Here is a 20243-nt window from a genome sequence, read left to right as displayed (position 1 = left end):
TTACACACCAACTATCTACCCATGTTCTACCCAACATATTAGTAGATAAAATATACATTTTTATACATAGTTTTGAAAACATGTATAGCATGCTTTAATCAACACATAATTCACATAACATATGAGACACACTCACACATAACACATATCTCATAGAGAATAAATCATATCTATGAGATAGAAGAGAGTGAATATACATTCACACATATAACAACAAAATATATACACATAGCACGTATTTTATAGAAAATACTTAATATTTATGTGTTAGAAGAAGGTAACTACACACTCACACTTATAAACAACAATATACTTAATACACTCGAACCAAACTTGTATTATTATCGTGTTTATGAAAGGTAGTATACACTCACTTGATCAGAAGATGATCGGACAACACTACGACTTGCAGAAGTAGTAATCCTCAGCAGATCTGAAAGATCTTCACAAAAATCGACTTCTCGCGGGCAGAACTTCGGCTCGGGAACCGCACTTCTCGGGATCTTCGGGATCTCGGGACTTGCCTCGAGGCTTGAGTATGGTACCGGGGTTTCGGGATATTTCTGGCACGCAAAACGATGCAAAACGGGAGAGAGAAGAGAGAAAATGAACAAAAGACTCGGCTGCCTTCGGATCCTATTTATAGGAGGCTGGAGCCTCGGAGTACGCGGGGCGTACTGCAGTACGCGACGCGTACTGCTTCCGAAATCGTCATTGCATGCGTCATCCGAGCCACTTGTTGCGAGTGTCGACACCTTCGGAGTACGCGGGGCATACCTCGGATCAGACCGGTGACTCCTTCGGATAATGCTTCCGAATTAAAGATTAAAAATAAATACAAATTATTTAATAAACTTCGGAAATTCATATCTTCTTCATACGAACTCCGTTTTCGACGTTCTTTATATCCACGCGAAGGTGAGACTATGATCTACAACTTTCGTTTAGACTCTGTCGGCTAATTTCGACTTTATTTTTATTATTTATTTTTAATAGGCCGCGACAGAAAAACTTCGTTATAAATTCATAACTTCTTCGTTTGACGTCCGTTCTCGCCTAACTTTTTATCGTTTCGATACCAACAACGAGACCTTCGATCCTCATTTAGATTTCTTCGGCTAAAAACAGCTCGATCTCAAATCGAGTATTTCGGGCTGCACACCGCTAAGTCGAAACTTCGATAAATCATAACTTCCTCATACGAAGTCAGATTTGGGCGTTCTATATATATTCGGAAACCTCGTTTCAACTACTACAACATTAACCAAAGATATCAAGTTTATTTTACACTTAAATTTTGACGCTTATTTTTATTCTTAATTAATCAAACCACATAATTAAGCAATTAAGCACAAAACACATAATACTCAAATAACACAATCTTATTATTTCAAAACGGGTTACAGAGGTTAACCTAAACTATTACATTGCTAAAAATGGCAAGCCCGGAAACACAAGCGTTACATGTTAAGTTGGGCTAAAACCCATAAGATGCTCCATGGATGCTCCATGGTGTATTTGAACCCATGGATCCAAGGAAATGGAAAGCCATGACAATTAGGGTTTACCCTAATTGTGACATTATATAAAGATCTTATCGGTGACAAAATCGACACTAGAGTATATGTGAAAGGGCTAGCCGATTTTATGAAGTATGGATTTCTCTCTAATCTATTCCAAGTGTATTTGGTGTTGTGTGAACCATTTGAGGTGTCACACTTGGGGCACTAGGCACTCAAGCTTCAAGAAGACATTCTACTTCAAAGAGGTATGTAATTCTAACTTCATATATTCATATGAATCAATGTTATTATGCTAGTTAGGATGAATACCTTGGAAAGTTCATATTTTCATGTATAATAAAAAAACATAGATCCAAGGTATTTAGAGTTGCATGTACACTTAGGAGTGTTAGAATGCTAAAAACCCAACAGTGGTATCAGAGCCTAGGCTTGCTTTCTCGTATACTTGATGCAAATGTGTTTTTTCAAAGTTGAATCTGTCCAGACCATAAAACTCGACGAGTTCTGGTAGAAAACTCGACGAGTTCATGTATTAGAGCATGAAATCGACGAGTTCCATGAAGAACTCGATGAGTTTGGCCTCCAGACAACATATCTTCATGTTTCTTGGCTGGAATTGGACTACGAACATTACCCTAAGCTGTTTTTGAACTTGTAAACTTGTTTTTGATGTGGTAATGTTCATGCTAATCCAATTTCAAAGATAATTCTCAATAGATTCATGTTTTGTATTAGTTTAAAAGTTATGCTAATTACATGAAAAAGTTTGATGTGAATTATCTTTGTTCATATGAGTTGTGTTTTCAATCCATTTTAATCTAAGAGATGATTCTAAAATGTGTTTGTGTAACTTGTCCTCAAGTTACATGAAAGGTCACATTTAAGTTTCATAAAACTCATAAAAGTCTGCAATGGTTACAAAAAATGAAGAGTCTTGTCCTCAAGTTATGGAGGTTCAAGAGTCACTTCATTAAGTAATAAAATGTGTAACCTTAATTAATTCCATAAGTTAAAAAATAATGAAAGTTACACTCTTTTATTAGTTTAAAGTCTTCCATAACTTGTCCTCAAGTTATGGAACTTGAAGAGTTTTTGGATTAAAACTACTTTAAACACATAAGTTATGGAAATTGAATAGTTTTGAATAGTTTCAAAACTTTCCCTCAAGTTTTGGAATTTGAAAAGTTTTCACTTATGAATACTTTAATTCCAAGTTAGACCTTAGAATTTTAAAAGTAAAATTTCAACCCTTATACTTTATAATATTATAAGTTAATACTATTTATATATATGTATAAGAGTAAAGTCAGTCTTAGCGTTAGTAGGCCCCATTCACGAAGCCAGTCTATAAGGGGGGGGGGGTATAAGGTTACTGTTTATAAAATGGCAGTTTAATGGGTGTCCACTCTCACCCACCGCTTCCTTGACTGGTGGAGGGTCGTTAGCCGAACGGGTGGGACAAGGATTAGAATTCTCCCTTCATTAAAAGTATTAATGATAAATACTAAGTAACTAAACCTTTTATAAATACCCAATCTTAGTTACTTAGGAAAATATGAATAAGGTGCTAATCCATGAAATTACACTTTGCACTTTGTTTATGTCGGTTAGTGGAGCGTGTGTGGTTAACCGGCACACTAACCTGGACTTAACAAGGTAGGCAAAGGGTAACTTAATATTTATCATAGTATCAGTGGAGCGTGTGTGGTTAACCAACACATCGATTAAGGGGTAAATATTAAGGGTACCAAGTATATTTGCATGGTTACTTCACACCTTGTTTTGTGATCCTCGGCATCCCAGTCACAAAACCTGAAGGGCACACTCGAGATTGAAACATGCCATTGAAAAGTTCAATGAATCTCAAAAGATCTAGGAGTTTCAAATCCAATTAAAACCTAATAATACATTTCGTTTATCTTGGTGGAAATTGGTGAATCGCCATTCACCTACCTTCAAATATTTTATAACTTGGATTACGTCATCCCTCTTCCAAGTTATAAAAGCATTGTGTTGGGTCCTAGCCTTAATATTTCATATTGGGTGTTATATTAAGGACTTTAAATCAACTATCTTGAATATCTCCCAAAAGATGTTTGGTTTAGACATTGATGATCTTCCCAAATCTCTTGAAACAAGCTTTCCTAAATGAAGATGATGTCCCATGGAAATCATACTTCTTTCACCCCCTCCAATTATTCTCCCTAACCCACAAGTTCTTGAAAAGTTTAAGGTCACTCAAGCCCTATTGGCAAGCAAAGGTCTGTGTGTGGTCACATCTTGGAGATGTAGTCACATATTGACAAGCCGGGATAGTTGGGTGTCAAAGTCTTGAGAAAGTTGGTGGTTCAATCACTTTCTAAGTCACATAGTGAGTTACTTTGGGACTCCTATGAAACAGACTATGACAAGACCCTTAATGATCTTATCTATTTGCTAAGATCAACTTCCTAAAACTTGTGGACATTGACAATAATGACATTGGATATCCAGTAAAGATCTCTCTTCCCAATGGAAAGGGATCGGTCATAGTCAACTCGGTTGACCAAATGGTAAAGAGAAAGGCTAAGTCTGTGATAGTTCTATGTTCCATTACCAAAGCGTCCATATGTTAAATTGCCAAAGGAAGGGGCATTGGTTGCAAAGCTGCCAATTTACCGAAGGGCATTAAAGTCAATAAGTTTGACTCTACTTCAGGTAAAGTCCACTATCTAACTCTGCTAAGTTTATATTATGAGATTCTTGATACATGATGTGATTGGGTCACATGATGATGTTTTAAGAATCAAAGAAAAGTGAATGAACTGAAAGAAAGAATATGTTGAATCTGATCGCGTAGATGGATTTCTACCGCATAGTTTGAAGATCGGATTCTTGAGCTACTTCTTAGGAGTTATGAGATATTGCTTAGGAATATATAACAACAAGTTTTCATATGGATTGTAAGGATAAGTTTTTTCGCAAAGTTTTAAAATAAAAGGAAATTTTGATTTTATTTATTTTATGTATCCTTACAATGGCGTTTGTGGAAAATTATTGCTTATAAGATTCCACCGATAGCAATATTGGAAAGTAAATTTGATTCTCTCATTTGTGGTAATGTCTAAATTTACCAAATAAGGAAATATTCTCGTCATCCAAGTTTTAGTTGGATAGAAATTGGAATCATGCAAGTTGTGTAGCATGATGGATGAGAACTTTCAAGCATTGGAAAAAATTAAGACTAACTACTTGTTCACATGGATGTGTGAGTCAAGTAAAGGACTACGGGATCGAGTACACATTCTTGTGCACTGGCTAAGTCCACCACAAAAGATCGATAAGACTATTCGTCATAATTTACTATAGCTCAGTAAATATGGTTATACTTACACGTTTAAGTATAATTCTGAAACATTGGAAAAGTTTCAATGTAAGGCAGAACGAATAAGAAGAGTCAAATTAGATAGAAAGATAAAAGTTTCTCAAATCTGAAAAGATGGGAGAGTACTTTAGTATCATGTTTTGTGATCATCTTGATGATTAAGAAACCATATGACAATTGGTCTTCTAAGGAAATCTTAGTGCATTCTTATGGCTAAGAAGAGGAGTTATGAATTGTTGAATTGGTTAAATCAAGAAGATGATTCATACTTCGTTCCAAAAACAATTCTTAGAGTTATACTCTATGATTGTAACTTGAGTGACATGTCTTAAAGAAGGTTTAAAACACTTGTCAAATGTAAGAGTAAAATTTTTCTACTCTTGTACATTATTTGAAATTGGTAAGTTATGATGTTTTGGATAAAACAAAGACCAACTAAAGCCAATTATGTGAAGTGTTTGTCTTGATTAGAATCCAAACTATCTCTTGAATATCTGACAAGAAAGTCTTATATGTCAAGAGGACAGTGGGGGTCTTAAAGGTCTTGAAAGTCTCAAGAACTAATCAAGAATAAAACCTGAAGTTCTTCACTAGCACAAAACTTGAGGTTTATAACCTATCGTGTTGACATATTATGTGCCCATTCCAGTTAAAGTTGCCTCTGCATATGAGTTCTCAGAGTTCTCAATTGGTTGCATAACAACTTGGAAGCAATGGCAGACCCTTGAGCTGCCAGGTGGCAAGAAATTAAGATTGAGTTCAGTCCATATGAGTTTGGATTTGTCATTATCCTTGTCTTGTGACTATGGTTTTGACAATTCACATGGATAAGAACACATACACCATTAAATCTAAGTGTCATAAGGTTTCTCTCTGATTCATGAAAATGATGGAGAGGAAACACTTTCACTAAGTAGATTTTAGCTAGATAGCAATTGTGATATTTGCATTCTCAAAGTCGTTAGTGGAGCTTGTGTGGTTAACCGGCACACTAACATGGAATTGTGAGAAGTGGCAAAGGTCTAAACAATCGAGACTATGATTACGACATCCTTTTTCATAGTTCTTAAAAATTGTTTAGACACACCTATGAGCTATCTAAGATAAGGTGTATGATATTGATAAAGTTTTATCAAAGCAATCTAGTATCAGAAATCTAAATTTTGGTAAGAAAGTCAATAAAGTATTGATTTCTAGAAGTCCAACTAATTTCTGAGTACATGTCAAAGCTAGTAGGAGCATAAGTGTTATGCTAATAATCATCATGTTAGTGGGAGCATGATAATCATGATAAAAGTTGCAAGTTAGCAATGTTAATTATAGAAAACAAAAGTTTTAATTGGGAAAGAGTTGTTTTGCTATAATTAAGGGAGAGGAAATTATACTTCATCTCAAATCTATAAGCTTAGATCGTGAGATTTTAATCATTTTAGTCAAGTATATATATATGAATGTTATGTTGGAATAGCTCAACATAAGGAAATTCTATATATGGGTCCATTATTTGCATTCTAAATTTCGATTATGATTACGACATCCCTTTTCATAATCTGAATTATGAGAACTTGGCAAATAGAAATGGAAATATTATAGCAAAATACTGGTTTAGTCTTTATGTGAGACATCATGAATCGTGTCCCATATGCTTCGGATATAGGATCGATTACATGTGCTATATTCATCCTTTCTAAAATTTTCCAAATGCCTTGGGCATTAAGAAGGGAAAAGGTCTAGAATTGGATATGACTAAAAGGATTAAACAATTGTCGAGGACAATCTAAGGTTTACCAAAGATTGGTTGCTCAAGGACAGTTGGAAGTATAATGATAATTCTGGAAGGACCATATTGACATAATCTGTAAGGAGGCAACACTTGTTCAGAAGTGATAGTCAAAATGGAATATGGATAGAAATTATTCAATCTATGTAAGATTAGGAAACTTAATGCAAGAAGGATGTTTCCAAGGAGCTGATCTCCTTTGGAATGCCCTGTAATGGTTGTTGTCAAGTCTTTCTGACTTTGTGCATAATCATTACAAGAGGATCAATGCATATAAGTTTAGAATCTAACAAATTTCAGTAAATGGCATGAATTTGGAATTCTTGCATTTGGAGTAAGGATTTGGGACTGTGAAAAGAGGATCATTGGAGTTATGTTCAATTGATCTATTTCACAAAGTTAAGATCATAGACAAACATAGTATGCATACTTGGTGTGTGGCATGACTAGTGTTTAGAAAACATAGTGTACATGCTTGGAGCATGGGACAACTATTGTTTTAAATTCAAGAATAAAGTTGATATTTGAAACAGTATACAATGAATAATGTGTAATCATATTGTGATAAATAAAAGGTGTTTTATTTATGTTCACAGGTTTTGATACCATATTGGATTCAATTATTATTGTGTTTCACTTTGCATGTTTTAACTTCCAGAATAACTAGGTCATTGTTCTGGATGACTAAGTTATTCAAACCATCCACAGTCGGTCATATGTTGGAAGTAGATATGAATCAAGATTGTCATGGGTTGGCTTGTAGAGGTCTAAGATGTTGGACAAAGGGCTACAACACTCATGAGTGCTCATAAGTTCTGAGTATTGGATTCAACCCGCGCTCATTGGAATCACTTCATGGATTTTATCACGAGTGATCATGAGACGATAATATCTTATATTCTTCAAACCTATAGATATGAGTTGTTACTATGAGTTGGTTGTACATTGATTGCACGAAAACACATTCGGTAACTCGATGTTATAAAACGTGCCTTTGTCTATGATTCAACAAGTAGTAGAACAAGCCATATGAGTCGAAGTTTATCCATTCCTTTTACCTTCGGGATAAAAGCGATATCTGTGGGCCCCTTGATGATTTGGTGATGACAAATGTAAGTGCTCGGCCGGGCCAGGACTGATTTGATTTGTTCAATTAGTTAGTCGTCATAAATCGGAAATCGGGAAACAACAAATGGACAGAGAGAATGATTATAATCCATGTCTCAGTCCATATGATATCTAGAATGGAGGATATATGATCCCTTATCTAATGGACAAGTCATTGACAAAGGTCAGAGATCATCGGCAAGGTCAGAGTTCGACAGAAGCTTTTGAGAGCTACGATTGTCAGTCGGTTCTTGAAGTCATACTTGCAATAATAGTTTTAGACTTATCCAAGTGGGAGACTTTTGGATTAATGTTTAAGTCCATAACTATAATTGGTAAGACTTGACCCGACCCGACATGGTCCATTTGGGTTGCATGACATCATGCATTTGGATAGACTATAATGAGAGAAATAACACTTAAGGTTTGTTAATATATTATAAGTTCTAATATATTAATAAGATTATTTAATTAGTATTGATCAAGAATTAATCTAGAATTAATTAAGTGATCAAAAGAAGACTAATTAAATATATGGGTTGATTGTGTAAATCATCCATACTTGTATAGTGGGCTAATGCTCCATGGATTGTCAAGTTGGGCTAAAACCCATAAGATGCTCCATGGATGCTCCATGGTGTATTTGAAACCATGGATCCAAGGAAATGGAAATCCATGACAATTAGGGTTTACCCTAATTGTGACACTATATAAAGATCTTATTGGTGACAAAATCGGCACTAGAGTATATGTGAAAGGGCTAGCCGATTTTATGTAGTGTGGATTTCTCTCTAATCTATTCTAAGTGTATTTGGTGTTGTATGAACCATTTGAGGTGTCACACTTGGGCACTAGGCACTCAAGCTTCATGAAGACATTCTACATCAAAGAGGTATGTAATTCTAGTTAGGATGTTATTATGCTAGTTAGGATGAATACCTTGGAAAGTTCATATTTGCATGTATAATAGAGAAAACATAGATACAAGGTATTTAGAGTTTCATGTACACTTAGGAGTGTTAGAATGCTCAAAACCCAACAACAAGCCCTAAAGCGAGTACGTGGGGACTACCACTTCGCACACTTAGTGTACTGATGTGAGGTTGGGACGGGACTCCGGATACGTACGTTGGGCATACATTTATGTACGTAGGGTGTACGTGAGATATGTTGAAACCCTAATTTTGGGTGTTGTGCCCTATATAAAGGCCATAAGTCCACATTGATGACCTATTTACTAGCTTCCATTGCCATAAATACCATAAATCGGCCCTTAAGCCTCTTTGTGGTGTTCATGAGCTATTAAGAAGACTTTGGTGCCCATTTTTGGCTTTGTGAAGGAAGTAGAGAAGCTTAAAGTTGCCTTTTTTAGTGAGAAGGTTTTGGATTCATAATGATCATCTTTTGTGCAAGCTTTCTGAGGTATCAAGTCTAAATCTTGGCTTGTAAATGTTTAGATCTCTTTATTGTTTGTTTTGCTATGTTTGTGGTCCCTTTTAGGGTTGATAGAAGCGTTTAGACATTTTAAGGGTTTGTTGTTATAGATTTGAGCTTATTATGGACTCCTTAAGCATATAAGTGCAAGCTTTATGGGATTTTTGGTCACATGCATGCATTAAGTCACTTGTTAAGTTCTTTCTAAGCTTAAGAGCTTCATTTAGCCATGCATGAACATAAAGTTAGCAACTTTACATGATATTCCAGCTCAAGGAAGTCATATCTATGTTTTGGGGCTATGTCTTAATGGATTAAGGATTGAAATCGAATTTTGGCTGAATAGGTGAGTACGTTGGGCATACAAGCAGGTACGCTTGGTGTATAAGCTCTCAAGCGAGTACGTTGCACGTACGTGCTGGGTACGCCCCGTGTACTTAGTCTGGTGGACTTCACATATTTGGACTTCGGGTCTAGGCTATCTTTCGGGCTTAGTTTCTTGGGGCATTGTTGGGCCACCTGACTGTAAGTATTTGGACTAGGAAATTTTTTTGGACCTTAGGGTAAGGCCCATGTATGGATTTGGGCCTAATTTGGAAAATTGGGCCATATGTAGGCCTTGGATGGATAATTGGTTTTTGGGCCTTTTAGATTGAAAGTTTGGGCTTTAGTCTTGGACCAAACTAGGTAAGGGGTAAATGGTCTTTTTACCCTTAGTATGGATTGAAGGATATAGATTTGATTCTAATTGTTAATTGGGTGTTATTTGACATTGATAACTCGGGGATTTGTCGGACCAGCAACCAATGATTATCAGTCTGATTCAGTAGTCTGAGGTGAATTTCCTCACCATGTGTAGCGAGTTGAAGGCCCCAATGCCAACCCATGATCTGTTATGTTAGAATACTCGTTGTCTGTGTGATACTAGTATTGTGCATGTGCTTGTATGCTTACTAGGTAGGGCCCGATGATTATTCTGTATGTTATTACTTGTTATGTAATATGATTTCTACGTGGGCGGAGCCCGTTATGCGAGTTAGGGTGGGGCCCGCTATACTCATTGGGCAGGGCCCGTTATGCAAGTTAGGGCGGGGCCCATTATACTCTTTGGACGGGGCCCGTTATGTGTTATATGTTTTGATATGCGGTATCTTGGGGAACTCAATAAGGTTTGTGCTTACAGTTTTCAGTTTATGTTTCAGGTAGTTGCAATTCCAAGGGGAATGGCTCGGGATGATTGTAGAGCACACACCACCTCGTTCCGTTTTTTGTGATTCACTCTGATTGATATGTTGTTTGACACATTTATTTTATTTTGTTTGTACTGGTGATGTTTTAGAAATACCGATTTTTCTAAATTAAAAATGAAATTTTCGGGTCTTATTTTTGGGATGTTTCATTTGTCTAGGGAATCTCAGTAAGTTAAAGTAAACTATTTTGTTTTAGTGTAACTTATATTTAAATTCATATTCGTTGTTATGAATTTATAAATAAGATTTTTCAGTGATTCCAATGCCATATTACTGGTTGATCTACTTACGGGGATGATGTCTATAATAGATTTATGGAGGTGGTTAAAGTGGTATTTCCAAACAATATACTCTATACACCAAACAGACCCTACCTCCGATATGATCCTACCTGGTTATCCTTTATCTACTTACGAGGATGATGTCTATGATAAATTTATGGAGGTGTTTAAAGTAGTTTTTTAGTTACGTTCTCTCGGTGATTCAGAGTACACAAGTCGTCCAGACACCCTAGTAGTTTGAAGATCTATAACATGTTTTTTTCATCGATCAATCTTTAAAATCCTAGACTTTATGGAAAAAAACCTGCAATGTCAAGAAATCTTTTCACTTAAACACCCTATTACATGATTTTGGCATTGTTTATAATGAGCCTACACTTGTGTTTTGTGATATTACCTCGGCCATTCGGCACATCCAATCCTAAATTTCACAACAAGAAGGAGAAACATATTGAAATAGACTATTATTTTATTCGAGACAACATTTTGGATCGAACAATCAACTTGATACCAATACACACTCAACATTAATTAACAGATCTTTTCACTAAACCATTGCCAAAATAAAAGTGTTACCACGTATTTCCAAAATGGCTCTTCAAACTATTTTTCATAGTCTATTTGGTAGTTAGGCCTATGTTAGCTTCTTAATGATTAGGTTAACATGAAGTATATAGGGGTGGTTTGTGATTGAGTTTGGAAACAAAGTGTTTATTGGTAAATGTGTTTATTGGCTTATATAATAGCAAAATGATTTAAAAAATGTTTGGATTAGCTTATACGATGTCAAAATATAACCATTTTTTTGTATTTGACAAAACTATTTATATTTGTAAAACGACTAAAAAAGGGTTGGAAAAGATAGAAAGGAAAGAAAACACTTTGAGGTTGAGAGAGCTCGAGGTGGCCCATGGCATGTTTAGAGGGTACATCTGAACGGGGCCTAAAAAATCAGAGGGCCCATAATTTTGTAGCATTTTTTTAGCTTATGTTCAGTTTGTTCAAAACTTGCAAAACACATTAGGTCAATTCATCAAATTGCACGCATACCGTAGAGGAGCGGGAAAAAGATTAATTTTCGAGAAAATAGAACAAAAAACTCTTCGATTTCTTCTTACGCATGGGTCAGGAGCTAGAATTAAATCTGCAATGGTTCTTCACTTATTTCTTGAACCGTCCCAAAAATAAGACCCAAAAATTTTATTTTGATTTAATCAAAACATTAATCCAAAAGATTGTCATACAATCCCAAAAGATCAAAGTACGTCACTACATCAAAACATAACAAAGTAAATCTCAAAATGCAGAAAAGGATGGCGTGTGCTCTACAATCATCCCGGGCTCTTCCCTTTCGATCCTGAAGTACCTGAAATATAAACTGAAAACCATAAGCACAAAGCTTAGTGAGTTCCCCAAAATACCACATACCATACATAAATAAACACATATTGGGCCCTACCCACACTCGTATAACGGGCCCCGCCCAAACTCGTTTAACGAGCCCCGCCCATTGAGTATATCGTTCCCCGCCCAAACTCGCATAACAGGGCCCGCCCAACATACAAATCATGTAAGAATATACACATACAAGAGTGTCACAAGCATCTAGTATCCTAGCATAACTGATCATGGGCCAACATTGGTGCCTTAGACCCGCTAAACATGGTTAGGAAACTCACCTTGCACTTTTGAATCTCATAGATAAATCTTTGACTGCTTGCTCGCTCAAATATTTGCGCTATCAATCAGAAAATAACATCCAATTAATAATTGGATCCCGACTCACACTAAGAGTCCAAACTAGGGTAAAAGATCTTTTTACCCTTTCCCTAACTTGGCCAAAGGCCAAGGCCCAGTCCAATTGTCTAAAAGCCTAAATTCCAAAATAATCATCTAAGCCCAAATATGGCCCAATTTTCCAAATTGGGCCCAAACCCCTTTCATGGGCCTTCAACCAAAAGAGTCCAATAAAATATCAACAACCCAACAAGAGAATTCTGATGGCCCAACAAAGCCCAAGAAAACAAAAGTCCAATATGGACCAATACTGAGAAACCTACATATCCGAAGCCCACTACTGAGTACGCAGGGCGTACTCAGCTCGTACGCTTAGCATACTCGCTTTAGGGCTTATACGCGCAACATACTTGCTTGTACGTCTAGTGTACTCCACAACCTTGGCCAACTTTTTCATTCAGCTCTTAAACGGTTAAGACTTCACTCCAACACTTAGACTTGACTTCCTTAAGGTGATTTATCACGTAAAGTTGCCAACTTTACGTGCATGCATAGCTTGATGAGGCTCTTAGAGCTCAAGAGAGCTTAATATATGACTTAACACATCCATGAGACCATAAATACCATAAAGCTTGCATTTTTATGGACAAAGGGACCTAAAGGACCCTAGATCTACCATCAATCACTTCTGGAGTGAATTAAGAGGTTCAACAACCAAACCATGGACTCAAAAGCACAAAATGGTACCAAACTAGATATAGCATCATGGATTAGCAAGGTGGAAGCATTTTACTTCACAAGGAAAGAAAATGAAGAACAAATCTCAGATCTTCAAGCGCCAAGCACTACTCCAAATGGTTCACTTCTTCTTCTCCTTCACAAAGCACCAACAATCACACTTTAGGGCTCAATATCTCAAGATCTCACTTAGGGTTCGATTTTCTGGACAGGAGGGGATGGAGGCTGTCTAAACATGACCTAGTGAGGCTATCACAAGGTTTAAATATGGTGTAACACCCTAAAATTAGGGTTTCATCTTGGCTCACATATGCCCAACGTACTCCACGTATGCCCAACATACGTGGATGAGCTCTACGACCAAACATCAACTAGTACGCCAAGCGTACATTATGGTACGCCCCGCGTACTAACCAAAGGGACCAAAATGCCATGCTTTTTAATACGAAGGGCTAAACATGAAACTTACAAATCCAAGTGTTACATTTCTGCTTTCTCAAAATTCTGAAACAAAGTTACAAACATCCTTTAATCTTTCTCAAAAATCAGAAAACACGTTCTTCATTTCTTTCTTCTCGAAAATTAGATTTTAGAAGCTTCGGATTTCATGTTGTGGACTTATAATTTCAAAACCAGAAGAGGGAGGTAGTGATAAAAGTATTTTTGGAACAACCCAATTTTTAAGTCCAAAAATTTCATTTTTAATTAAACACTTTGCAAAACATTTGAAAATAAACAACATTCGATCATATCATTTCTTAAAACATATTACGTGTCTGAAAGCCAAAACATGAAATCAACCATAGTGTCAGAGTACAAATCCCAGAACAATCTCATACTGCGGAAATCAATATGTGTGTATGATGTGCCGCTACCGCACCAGCTCCTTCCCCTTCGCCGAAGAGGTACCTGAAACCAAAACTATAAACTGTAAGCACGAAGCTTAGTGAGTTCCCCCCAACGTACCACATACCATACAATCACATGACATACATACTGCCAGGCAATTCTGGGGTGTCAGACCTACCCGGTACGGCCATTCTGGGGCGCCGACATACCCATGCGACCATTCTGGGGTGCCGTCCTACCCGTGTCAAGCCATTATGGGGTGCTGACCTACCCATGTCAAGCCATTCTCGGGTGCTGACCTACCCGTCGGTCCTAACAACCGAACTTGGGGACTATTCCCCTCCTACTACCGCTATCTCATATATCACATCAAGCCAGCATATAAACATATAATCACGTACTGTCAGACAAATCTGGGGTGCCTGACCTACCCTTCGGTCCTAACAACCGATCTCTACTACTATCGCATATCATGCCAACATACAACATATCAGGTAGTAGCAAACCTAGATGATATCAGAAAGACAATCATCCAACATACAACTCCTACTGGTGGGCCGACATTGTGGCCGAAGACCCAACGCTACTGGAAGGTAACTCACCTCGAAAGAAGCTGCTGAAAGTCCGCTTGCTAGGTGTCTGAATGCTGCACCGGTAATCCTCCGGCTGAATGAAATCTTCTCACAATGTAGATTCCGGATCTACCTCCCCTCCTTGCACACTTCAACCTCTTCCTTCTTCTTCTAAGCTCCAAGCCTCCTTCACAAGGCCAAAAATCACTCACAAGAACAATATGGGGGCTAGGGTTTCGCTCTACAGCTCTCTGGAAGTGTTAGAGACAAAGGAGGCCAAGTTAGAGCGTTTAAATAGGGTGCAAACACCCGGATTAGTGTTTTTGCCCAAACAGGATCTACTCGCCGAGTCCAAAGCTCAGAACCAGCATCTTATCCCGCTCCTACTCGGCGAGTTGGTCCTTCAACTCGCCGAGTCCAAGGCAAAAATGCATTATTTTAAAATAATAATTACAAGGAGTACGTACCAGGAACCAGGCACTACAAATCTCCCCCACTTATTTTAGACTTCGTCCTTGAAGTTTGCTGCTCGATCCTGAAACAGCTTGGGGTAGTGCTCCATCATCTCTTCCACCGGCTCCCAAGTCCACTCTGATCCCTTCCGGTGCTGCCATTACACCTTCACGAGTTCCACTCTCTTGTTCCTCAAATCCTTCGACTTCTGGTCGAGGATTGCTACTGGCCTCTTAATGTAATTCAAGCTGTCGTCGACCTAAATATCCTCCAAAGGCACAACGGCCGAGTCATCCACCAGACACTTCCGCAACTGAGAGATGTGGAAAGTGTTGTGGATCTGGCTGAGTTCGGCTGGCAGATCCAACCTATACGCCACCTTGCCCACCCGGGCTACAACCCTGAATGGCCCAATGTACCTTGGGCCCAAATTGCCTCGCTTTCTGAATTGGATGACGCCTTTCCATGGCGACACCTTTAGAAGAACCATATCCCCGACTTGGAATTCCAAGTTTGAACGACGCTTGTCGGCATAACTTTTCTGCCGACTCTGAGCAATCTGAAGCCTGCTCTGAACCTGCTGAATTCTCTCGGTCGTGTTGAGAACCACTTCGGTGCTCCCCATGACCCTCTGGCCAACTTCACCCCAACATATTGGGGTCCTGCACCTCCACCCATACAACATCTCGAAGGGAGGACGGTCAATACTTGCGTGGTAGCTGTTGTTGTATGAGAACTCAGTTGGAGGAAGATAGGTATCCCAACAACCACTGAAGTCTAGCACGCATGCCCGCAACATATCCTCAAGAGTTTGGATGGTCCGCTCACTCTGACCATCTGTCTGCGGGTGAAAGGCGGTGTTAAAGTGCAGACGAGTGCCCAACTCATCATGAAACTTCTTCCAAAACCTGGAAGTAAAACGCACATCCCTATCTGAAATCACTGATACTGGCACCCCGTGCCGTGCCACTATCTCCCTGATATAGATTTCGTCCAACTTTTCGGCCAAGATGCTCTCCTGAATCGGAATAAAATGGGCGCTCTTGGTCAATCGATCCACGATGACCCATATCGAATCCACCCCTCGCGCGGTCCTGGGAAGCTTTGTGATAAAATCCATCGTAATATCTTTCCATTTCCATAACAGGATATCCAACGGCTGCATCTTACCGTGTGGCCTTTGGTGCTCAACCTTGACCTTCCTGCAGGTCAAGCAACGCTCCACGTACCAGGCTATATCCCGCTTCATGCAAAGCCACCAATAGTCTAGACGAAGATCCCTATACATCTTCGTTGCCCCAGGATGAATGTAGAATCGGGATTTGTGCGCCTCCTCCATCAAGACCTAGCACACACCTCTGTGATACGGCACCCACATCCTACGGTGTAGTGTCAATAATCCTCGGCTATCATAATCGATGTTCCTCCTTCATGGCCTCCTGCTGGGCCTCCTGAATCCGGTCTAAAAGCGGAGTCACCACTGTCATCTGCATGCAAATATCCCTGATCGCCGCCGCCTTGCGGCTAAGCACATCCGCCACCACATTGGCCTTCCCCGGGTGGTAAAGGATCTCACAATCATATCCTTCACCACATCAAGCCACCGACGCTGCCTCATGTTCAGATTTGGCTGGTCCATAAGGTACCTCAAGCTCTTGTGGTCCACGTAAATGGTACACCGAACCCCATAGAGGTAATGTCGCTAAATCTTGAGGGCGAAGACCACCGCCCCCAACTCTAAATCTTACGTCGGGTGGTTCGCCTCGTGAAGCTTCAGTTGCCTCGAAGCGTAGGCAATGACATGCCCCCTCTGCATTAGTACCGCACCCAACCCCGAAATGGACGCGTCACAATATACCACAAAATCCTCTACGCCCTCTGGCAGGGCTAAGATCGGCGCCTCGCACAATCTCTGTCTCAGAACCTCAAATGCTGCTTGCTGCTCAGGCCCCCATCGAAAAACCACGGCTTTCTTGGTCAACCGTGTCAGGGGTACGACTATCTTGGAGAAGTCCTGAATGAATCTCCGATAGTATTCCGCTAATCCCAAGAAACTCCGAATCTCGGATGGAGACTTCGGAACCTACCACCTCATCACGGCCTCCACCTTGGCCGGATCCACCGAAATCTCGTCCTGGTTGACAAGGTGCCCGAGAACCTGCACCTCGCGCAACCAGAACTCAGACGTCTGAATAACCAAGGCAGGGGCAGTACAATCCCTGCTAAAATGCCCCGCCTTGTCGCACTTATAGTAGCCGAAGATCCCAATCTGCATGCCCCCTCATGTGGCCTGCCGCATTTCCTGCAGCGGCCCGGTCCCGACTGGCCTTTCGGCCTACCATCTGATCCCGAAGTCTTATCCCGCTCCTACTCGGCGAGTTGGTCCTTCAACTCGCCGAGTCCAAGGAAAAAAATGCATTATTTTAAGATATTAATTACAAGGAGTACGTACCAAGAACCAGGTGCTATAATTTTAGATTTTTTTATTGTTGTTTCCTTGTTCCTTACTTCTTTTTCTTCTCCTTAATTGTTTATTTCTAAACCTGAAGGAACAAGATAACAAGAATTGAGTTTTGAAAATCATATTTAGAGGAACAAGAATTGAAGCACATAAGCATGCCGGTTTTGAAAATCAGAATACAAAAGGAACGGACAAGGCATTGAGGAAATCAATTTTGAGTTTGAAGGTACAAGCAAATCAAGTTCTATTTTTTTCGTTTCTGATAAGTTTTGATTTTGAACAAGCACGTCAGTTTCTTTTCTGTTTTTTATAATCAGTTTTTTTTTTCTTTCATTCTTTATGACTATGTGACTATAAGCCATTTTGATAAATTCTTGATTTGATTTCTGATAAGTTTCTGATTTTCCTCAACAACATCAAGTCGAATTCATTTTTGATTCTTCAACTTTCCAGGTTATTATCTTTTATTTTTACTCTTTTTTTCATCCCGATTTTGTTGCTAAATATTAGAGATTTTATATTTTTAAGTTTGCGTTCGACTGTTCCACTTATAGTGATGTTGGAGAGTTAAGTGTTGCTCAAGAGATGCCTTTGTGTTCATCGACAAATTTTTTTTGGTTGTTGCTCATAAATTTTTAAGAGGTAGATAAATAAATTTTATTTAACAAGTTGAACCTAAAGGGTTATATTTGTCAATTCTTTATTAAGGGTGCATTTGTCTTTTCACTCTTTTGTATTTATCAATTGCAAGATTATAAGAGTTAGATGGTTAGCTAGTTGTCTCGGTATATAATGCAACAACTTGTACTCTCTTTTTGGTTAATCAAAACAATTCATTTAAGATGCAAGATAAATTTTAGATTTTTATATTTGTCATTTATACATTTTTAATTTTGATTTACATTTCATTAATTTCAAATTTTTATATTTTTTTCTTTCTTATTTTGATTATGGTTTATAAAAAGTTTGACTTGGTTGATAAAGAGAAGTAAATATATTCCTTATGAAGAGTTCATTGAAAAGTTTGTCTAGGATGATATTTTTAAGAAGCAAAATTATTTTGTGTATATTTTTCTGAATGAAATTCTGGTTTTGAAGTATATTTAGAGTTCAAATGAAAAACTAAAATTTGACTCTTTATATTTTATTATTTATAAGTTTTAAATCATATTTTTACTAAATTGCAAAGGCTTCTGAAATCTTGGAGCGTCCCTAAGAGAGCTCATAAAGAGTATTATAGTCTTTTATATCAAAAAATCAGAGTTTCAAGAAAAGAGGAGTTGACTTCTTCAAAACTCTTATTTTTCTAGTGTGAAAAAGTCATTTTAAATTGTCAAATACATTTTTAGTTTATTAAATTTTTGAGAAACTAATAAACACCATCCCATATATTTTCATAGCATTCTTGTTTCTAACAACACTGAACGTGAAGAACACTTTACACATGTTCTGATCTTTCTTTCCAAATCACAATACAACTAACCACGAACTGGTATGTGATGTATGAATAATCAATTAAATGAGTTAAAAAAAACCTTTACTTCTTTTTGTTTCACAAAAAAAAAAAAAAAAAAAGTTACAAAGTTTTCAATCAAAAGGTATATGATAATTATGCAGTCTATAACATCAATAGTTCAGATTAATCTCCATGGTTCACACCCTAAAGTTTTAATGATTTTGATATATACTAACTTTGTCATCTACGGTATTTTGTTAATAAGAATAATATGATATTCACTCTATATTAAATTGTAAAATTACTTTACAAAATCCATTAAACTATTCTTAACTTTATCAATATAATCTAATCAAATTTCAAATCAACCTTTGGTACTTGTAATGTTTTAATGAATCTGATCATATATACGAAGATAAGTAAACGAGAAATTAAATATCCTCCTCCTATTTTTATCTTTCTATCAAATTAAATGATTATACGTGTCATTTTATTATATATAAATATCATTAAATGAACATTAAATATAACACATGTCGTAGGAAGATTTTTAGCAATAAAAAATAAAAGATATTTAATTTCTTTCATAAAGTTCTAATACAGTAATACGTGCGTTACATATTGTTTGATCTTCATTCCCAAACGTTTCCTTTTCCTTCTGCGTTGTAATATTTTCTTACCAAAAAAAGGAAACGCAAAAGATATTAGTTTGACTTTTTATAGTAGTAATAATAACTATACCACAAATATGATATCTTAAACTTGTTACCAAGTTAGTATTGGTATATATAATTAGTTTTTTGTATTTATGACATTACTCAAAAATTGATTTGTTTCATTTTTTGTTTTCTAGTGTACTGTAAATATTTTCTTGCCAAAAATATAATATCAAAAGATGGTCCTACTTTAATAGTCAAACTTATTATTAATATTATGATTTATTGTAAAGTTAATAGAAATTCAATACCAGCATATAATCATTAGCTGTTTATATTATTATATTCTCACATTATTTTTTTTTAAATTACTTAAAAGTCAATCTATTAATTACACCATGTTCAATATTTTACCTTTTTCTCAAATTATTATAGAGGTTCAAAACGTTATTATTGAGTCAAGGCCAAAACCATCGGTAAACCTGTTTAACCATGGAGTGAGCAATCAATGGCATCTTAAATGCAGACATCAAGAAATCAACCAACCACATATTTCATCTCCTTGCTTTAATTTACTATACT

Source organism: Lactuca serriola, chromosome 4 (assembly GCF_051521515.1).
Source record: "Lactuca serriola cultivar US96UC23 chromosome 4, Lser_US96UC23_V15, whole genome shotgun sequence".
Taxonomy (NCBI): domain Eukaryota; kingdom Viridiplantae; phylum Streptophyta; class Magnoliopsida; order Asterales; family Asteraceae; genus Lactuca; species Lactuca serriola.
This window is presented reverse-complemented; position numbering follows the sequence as displayed.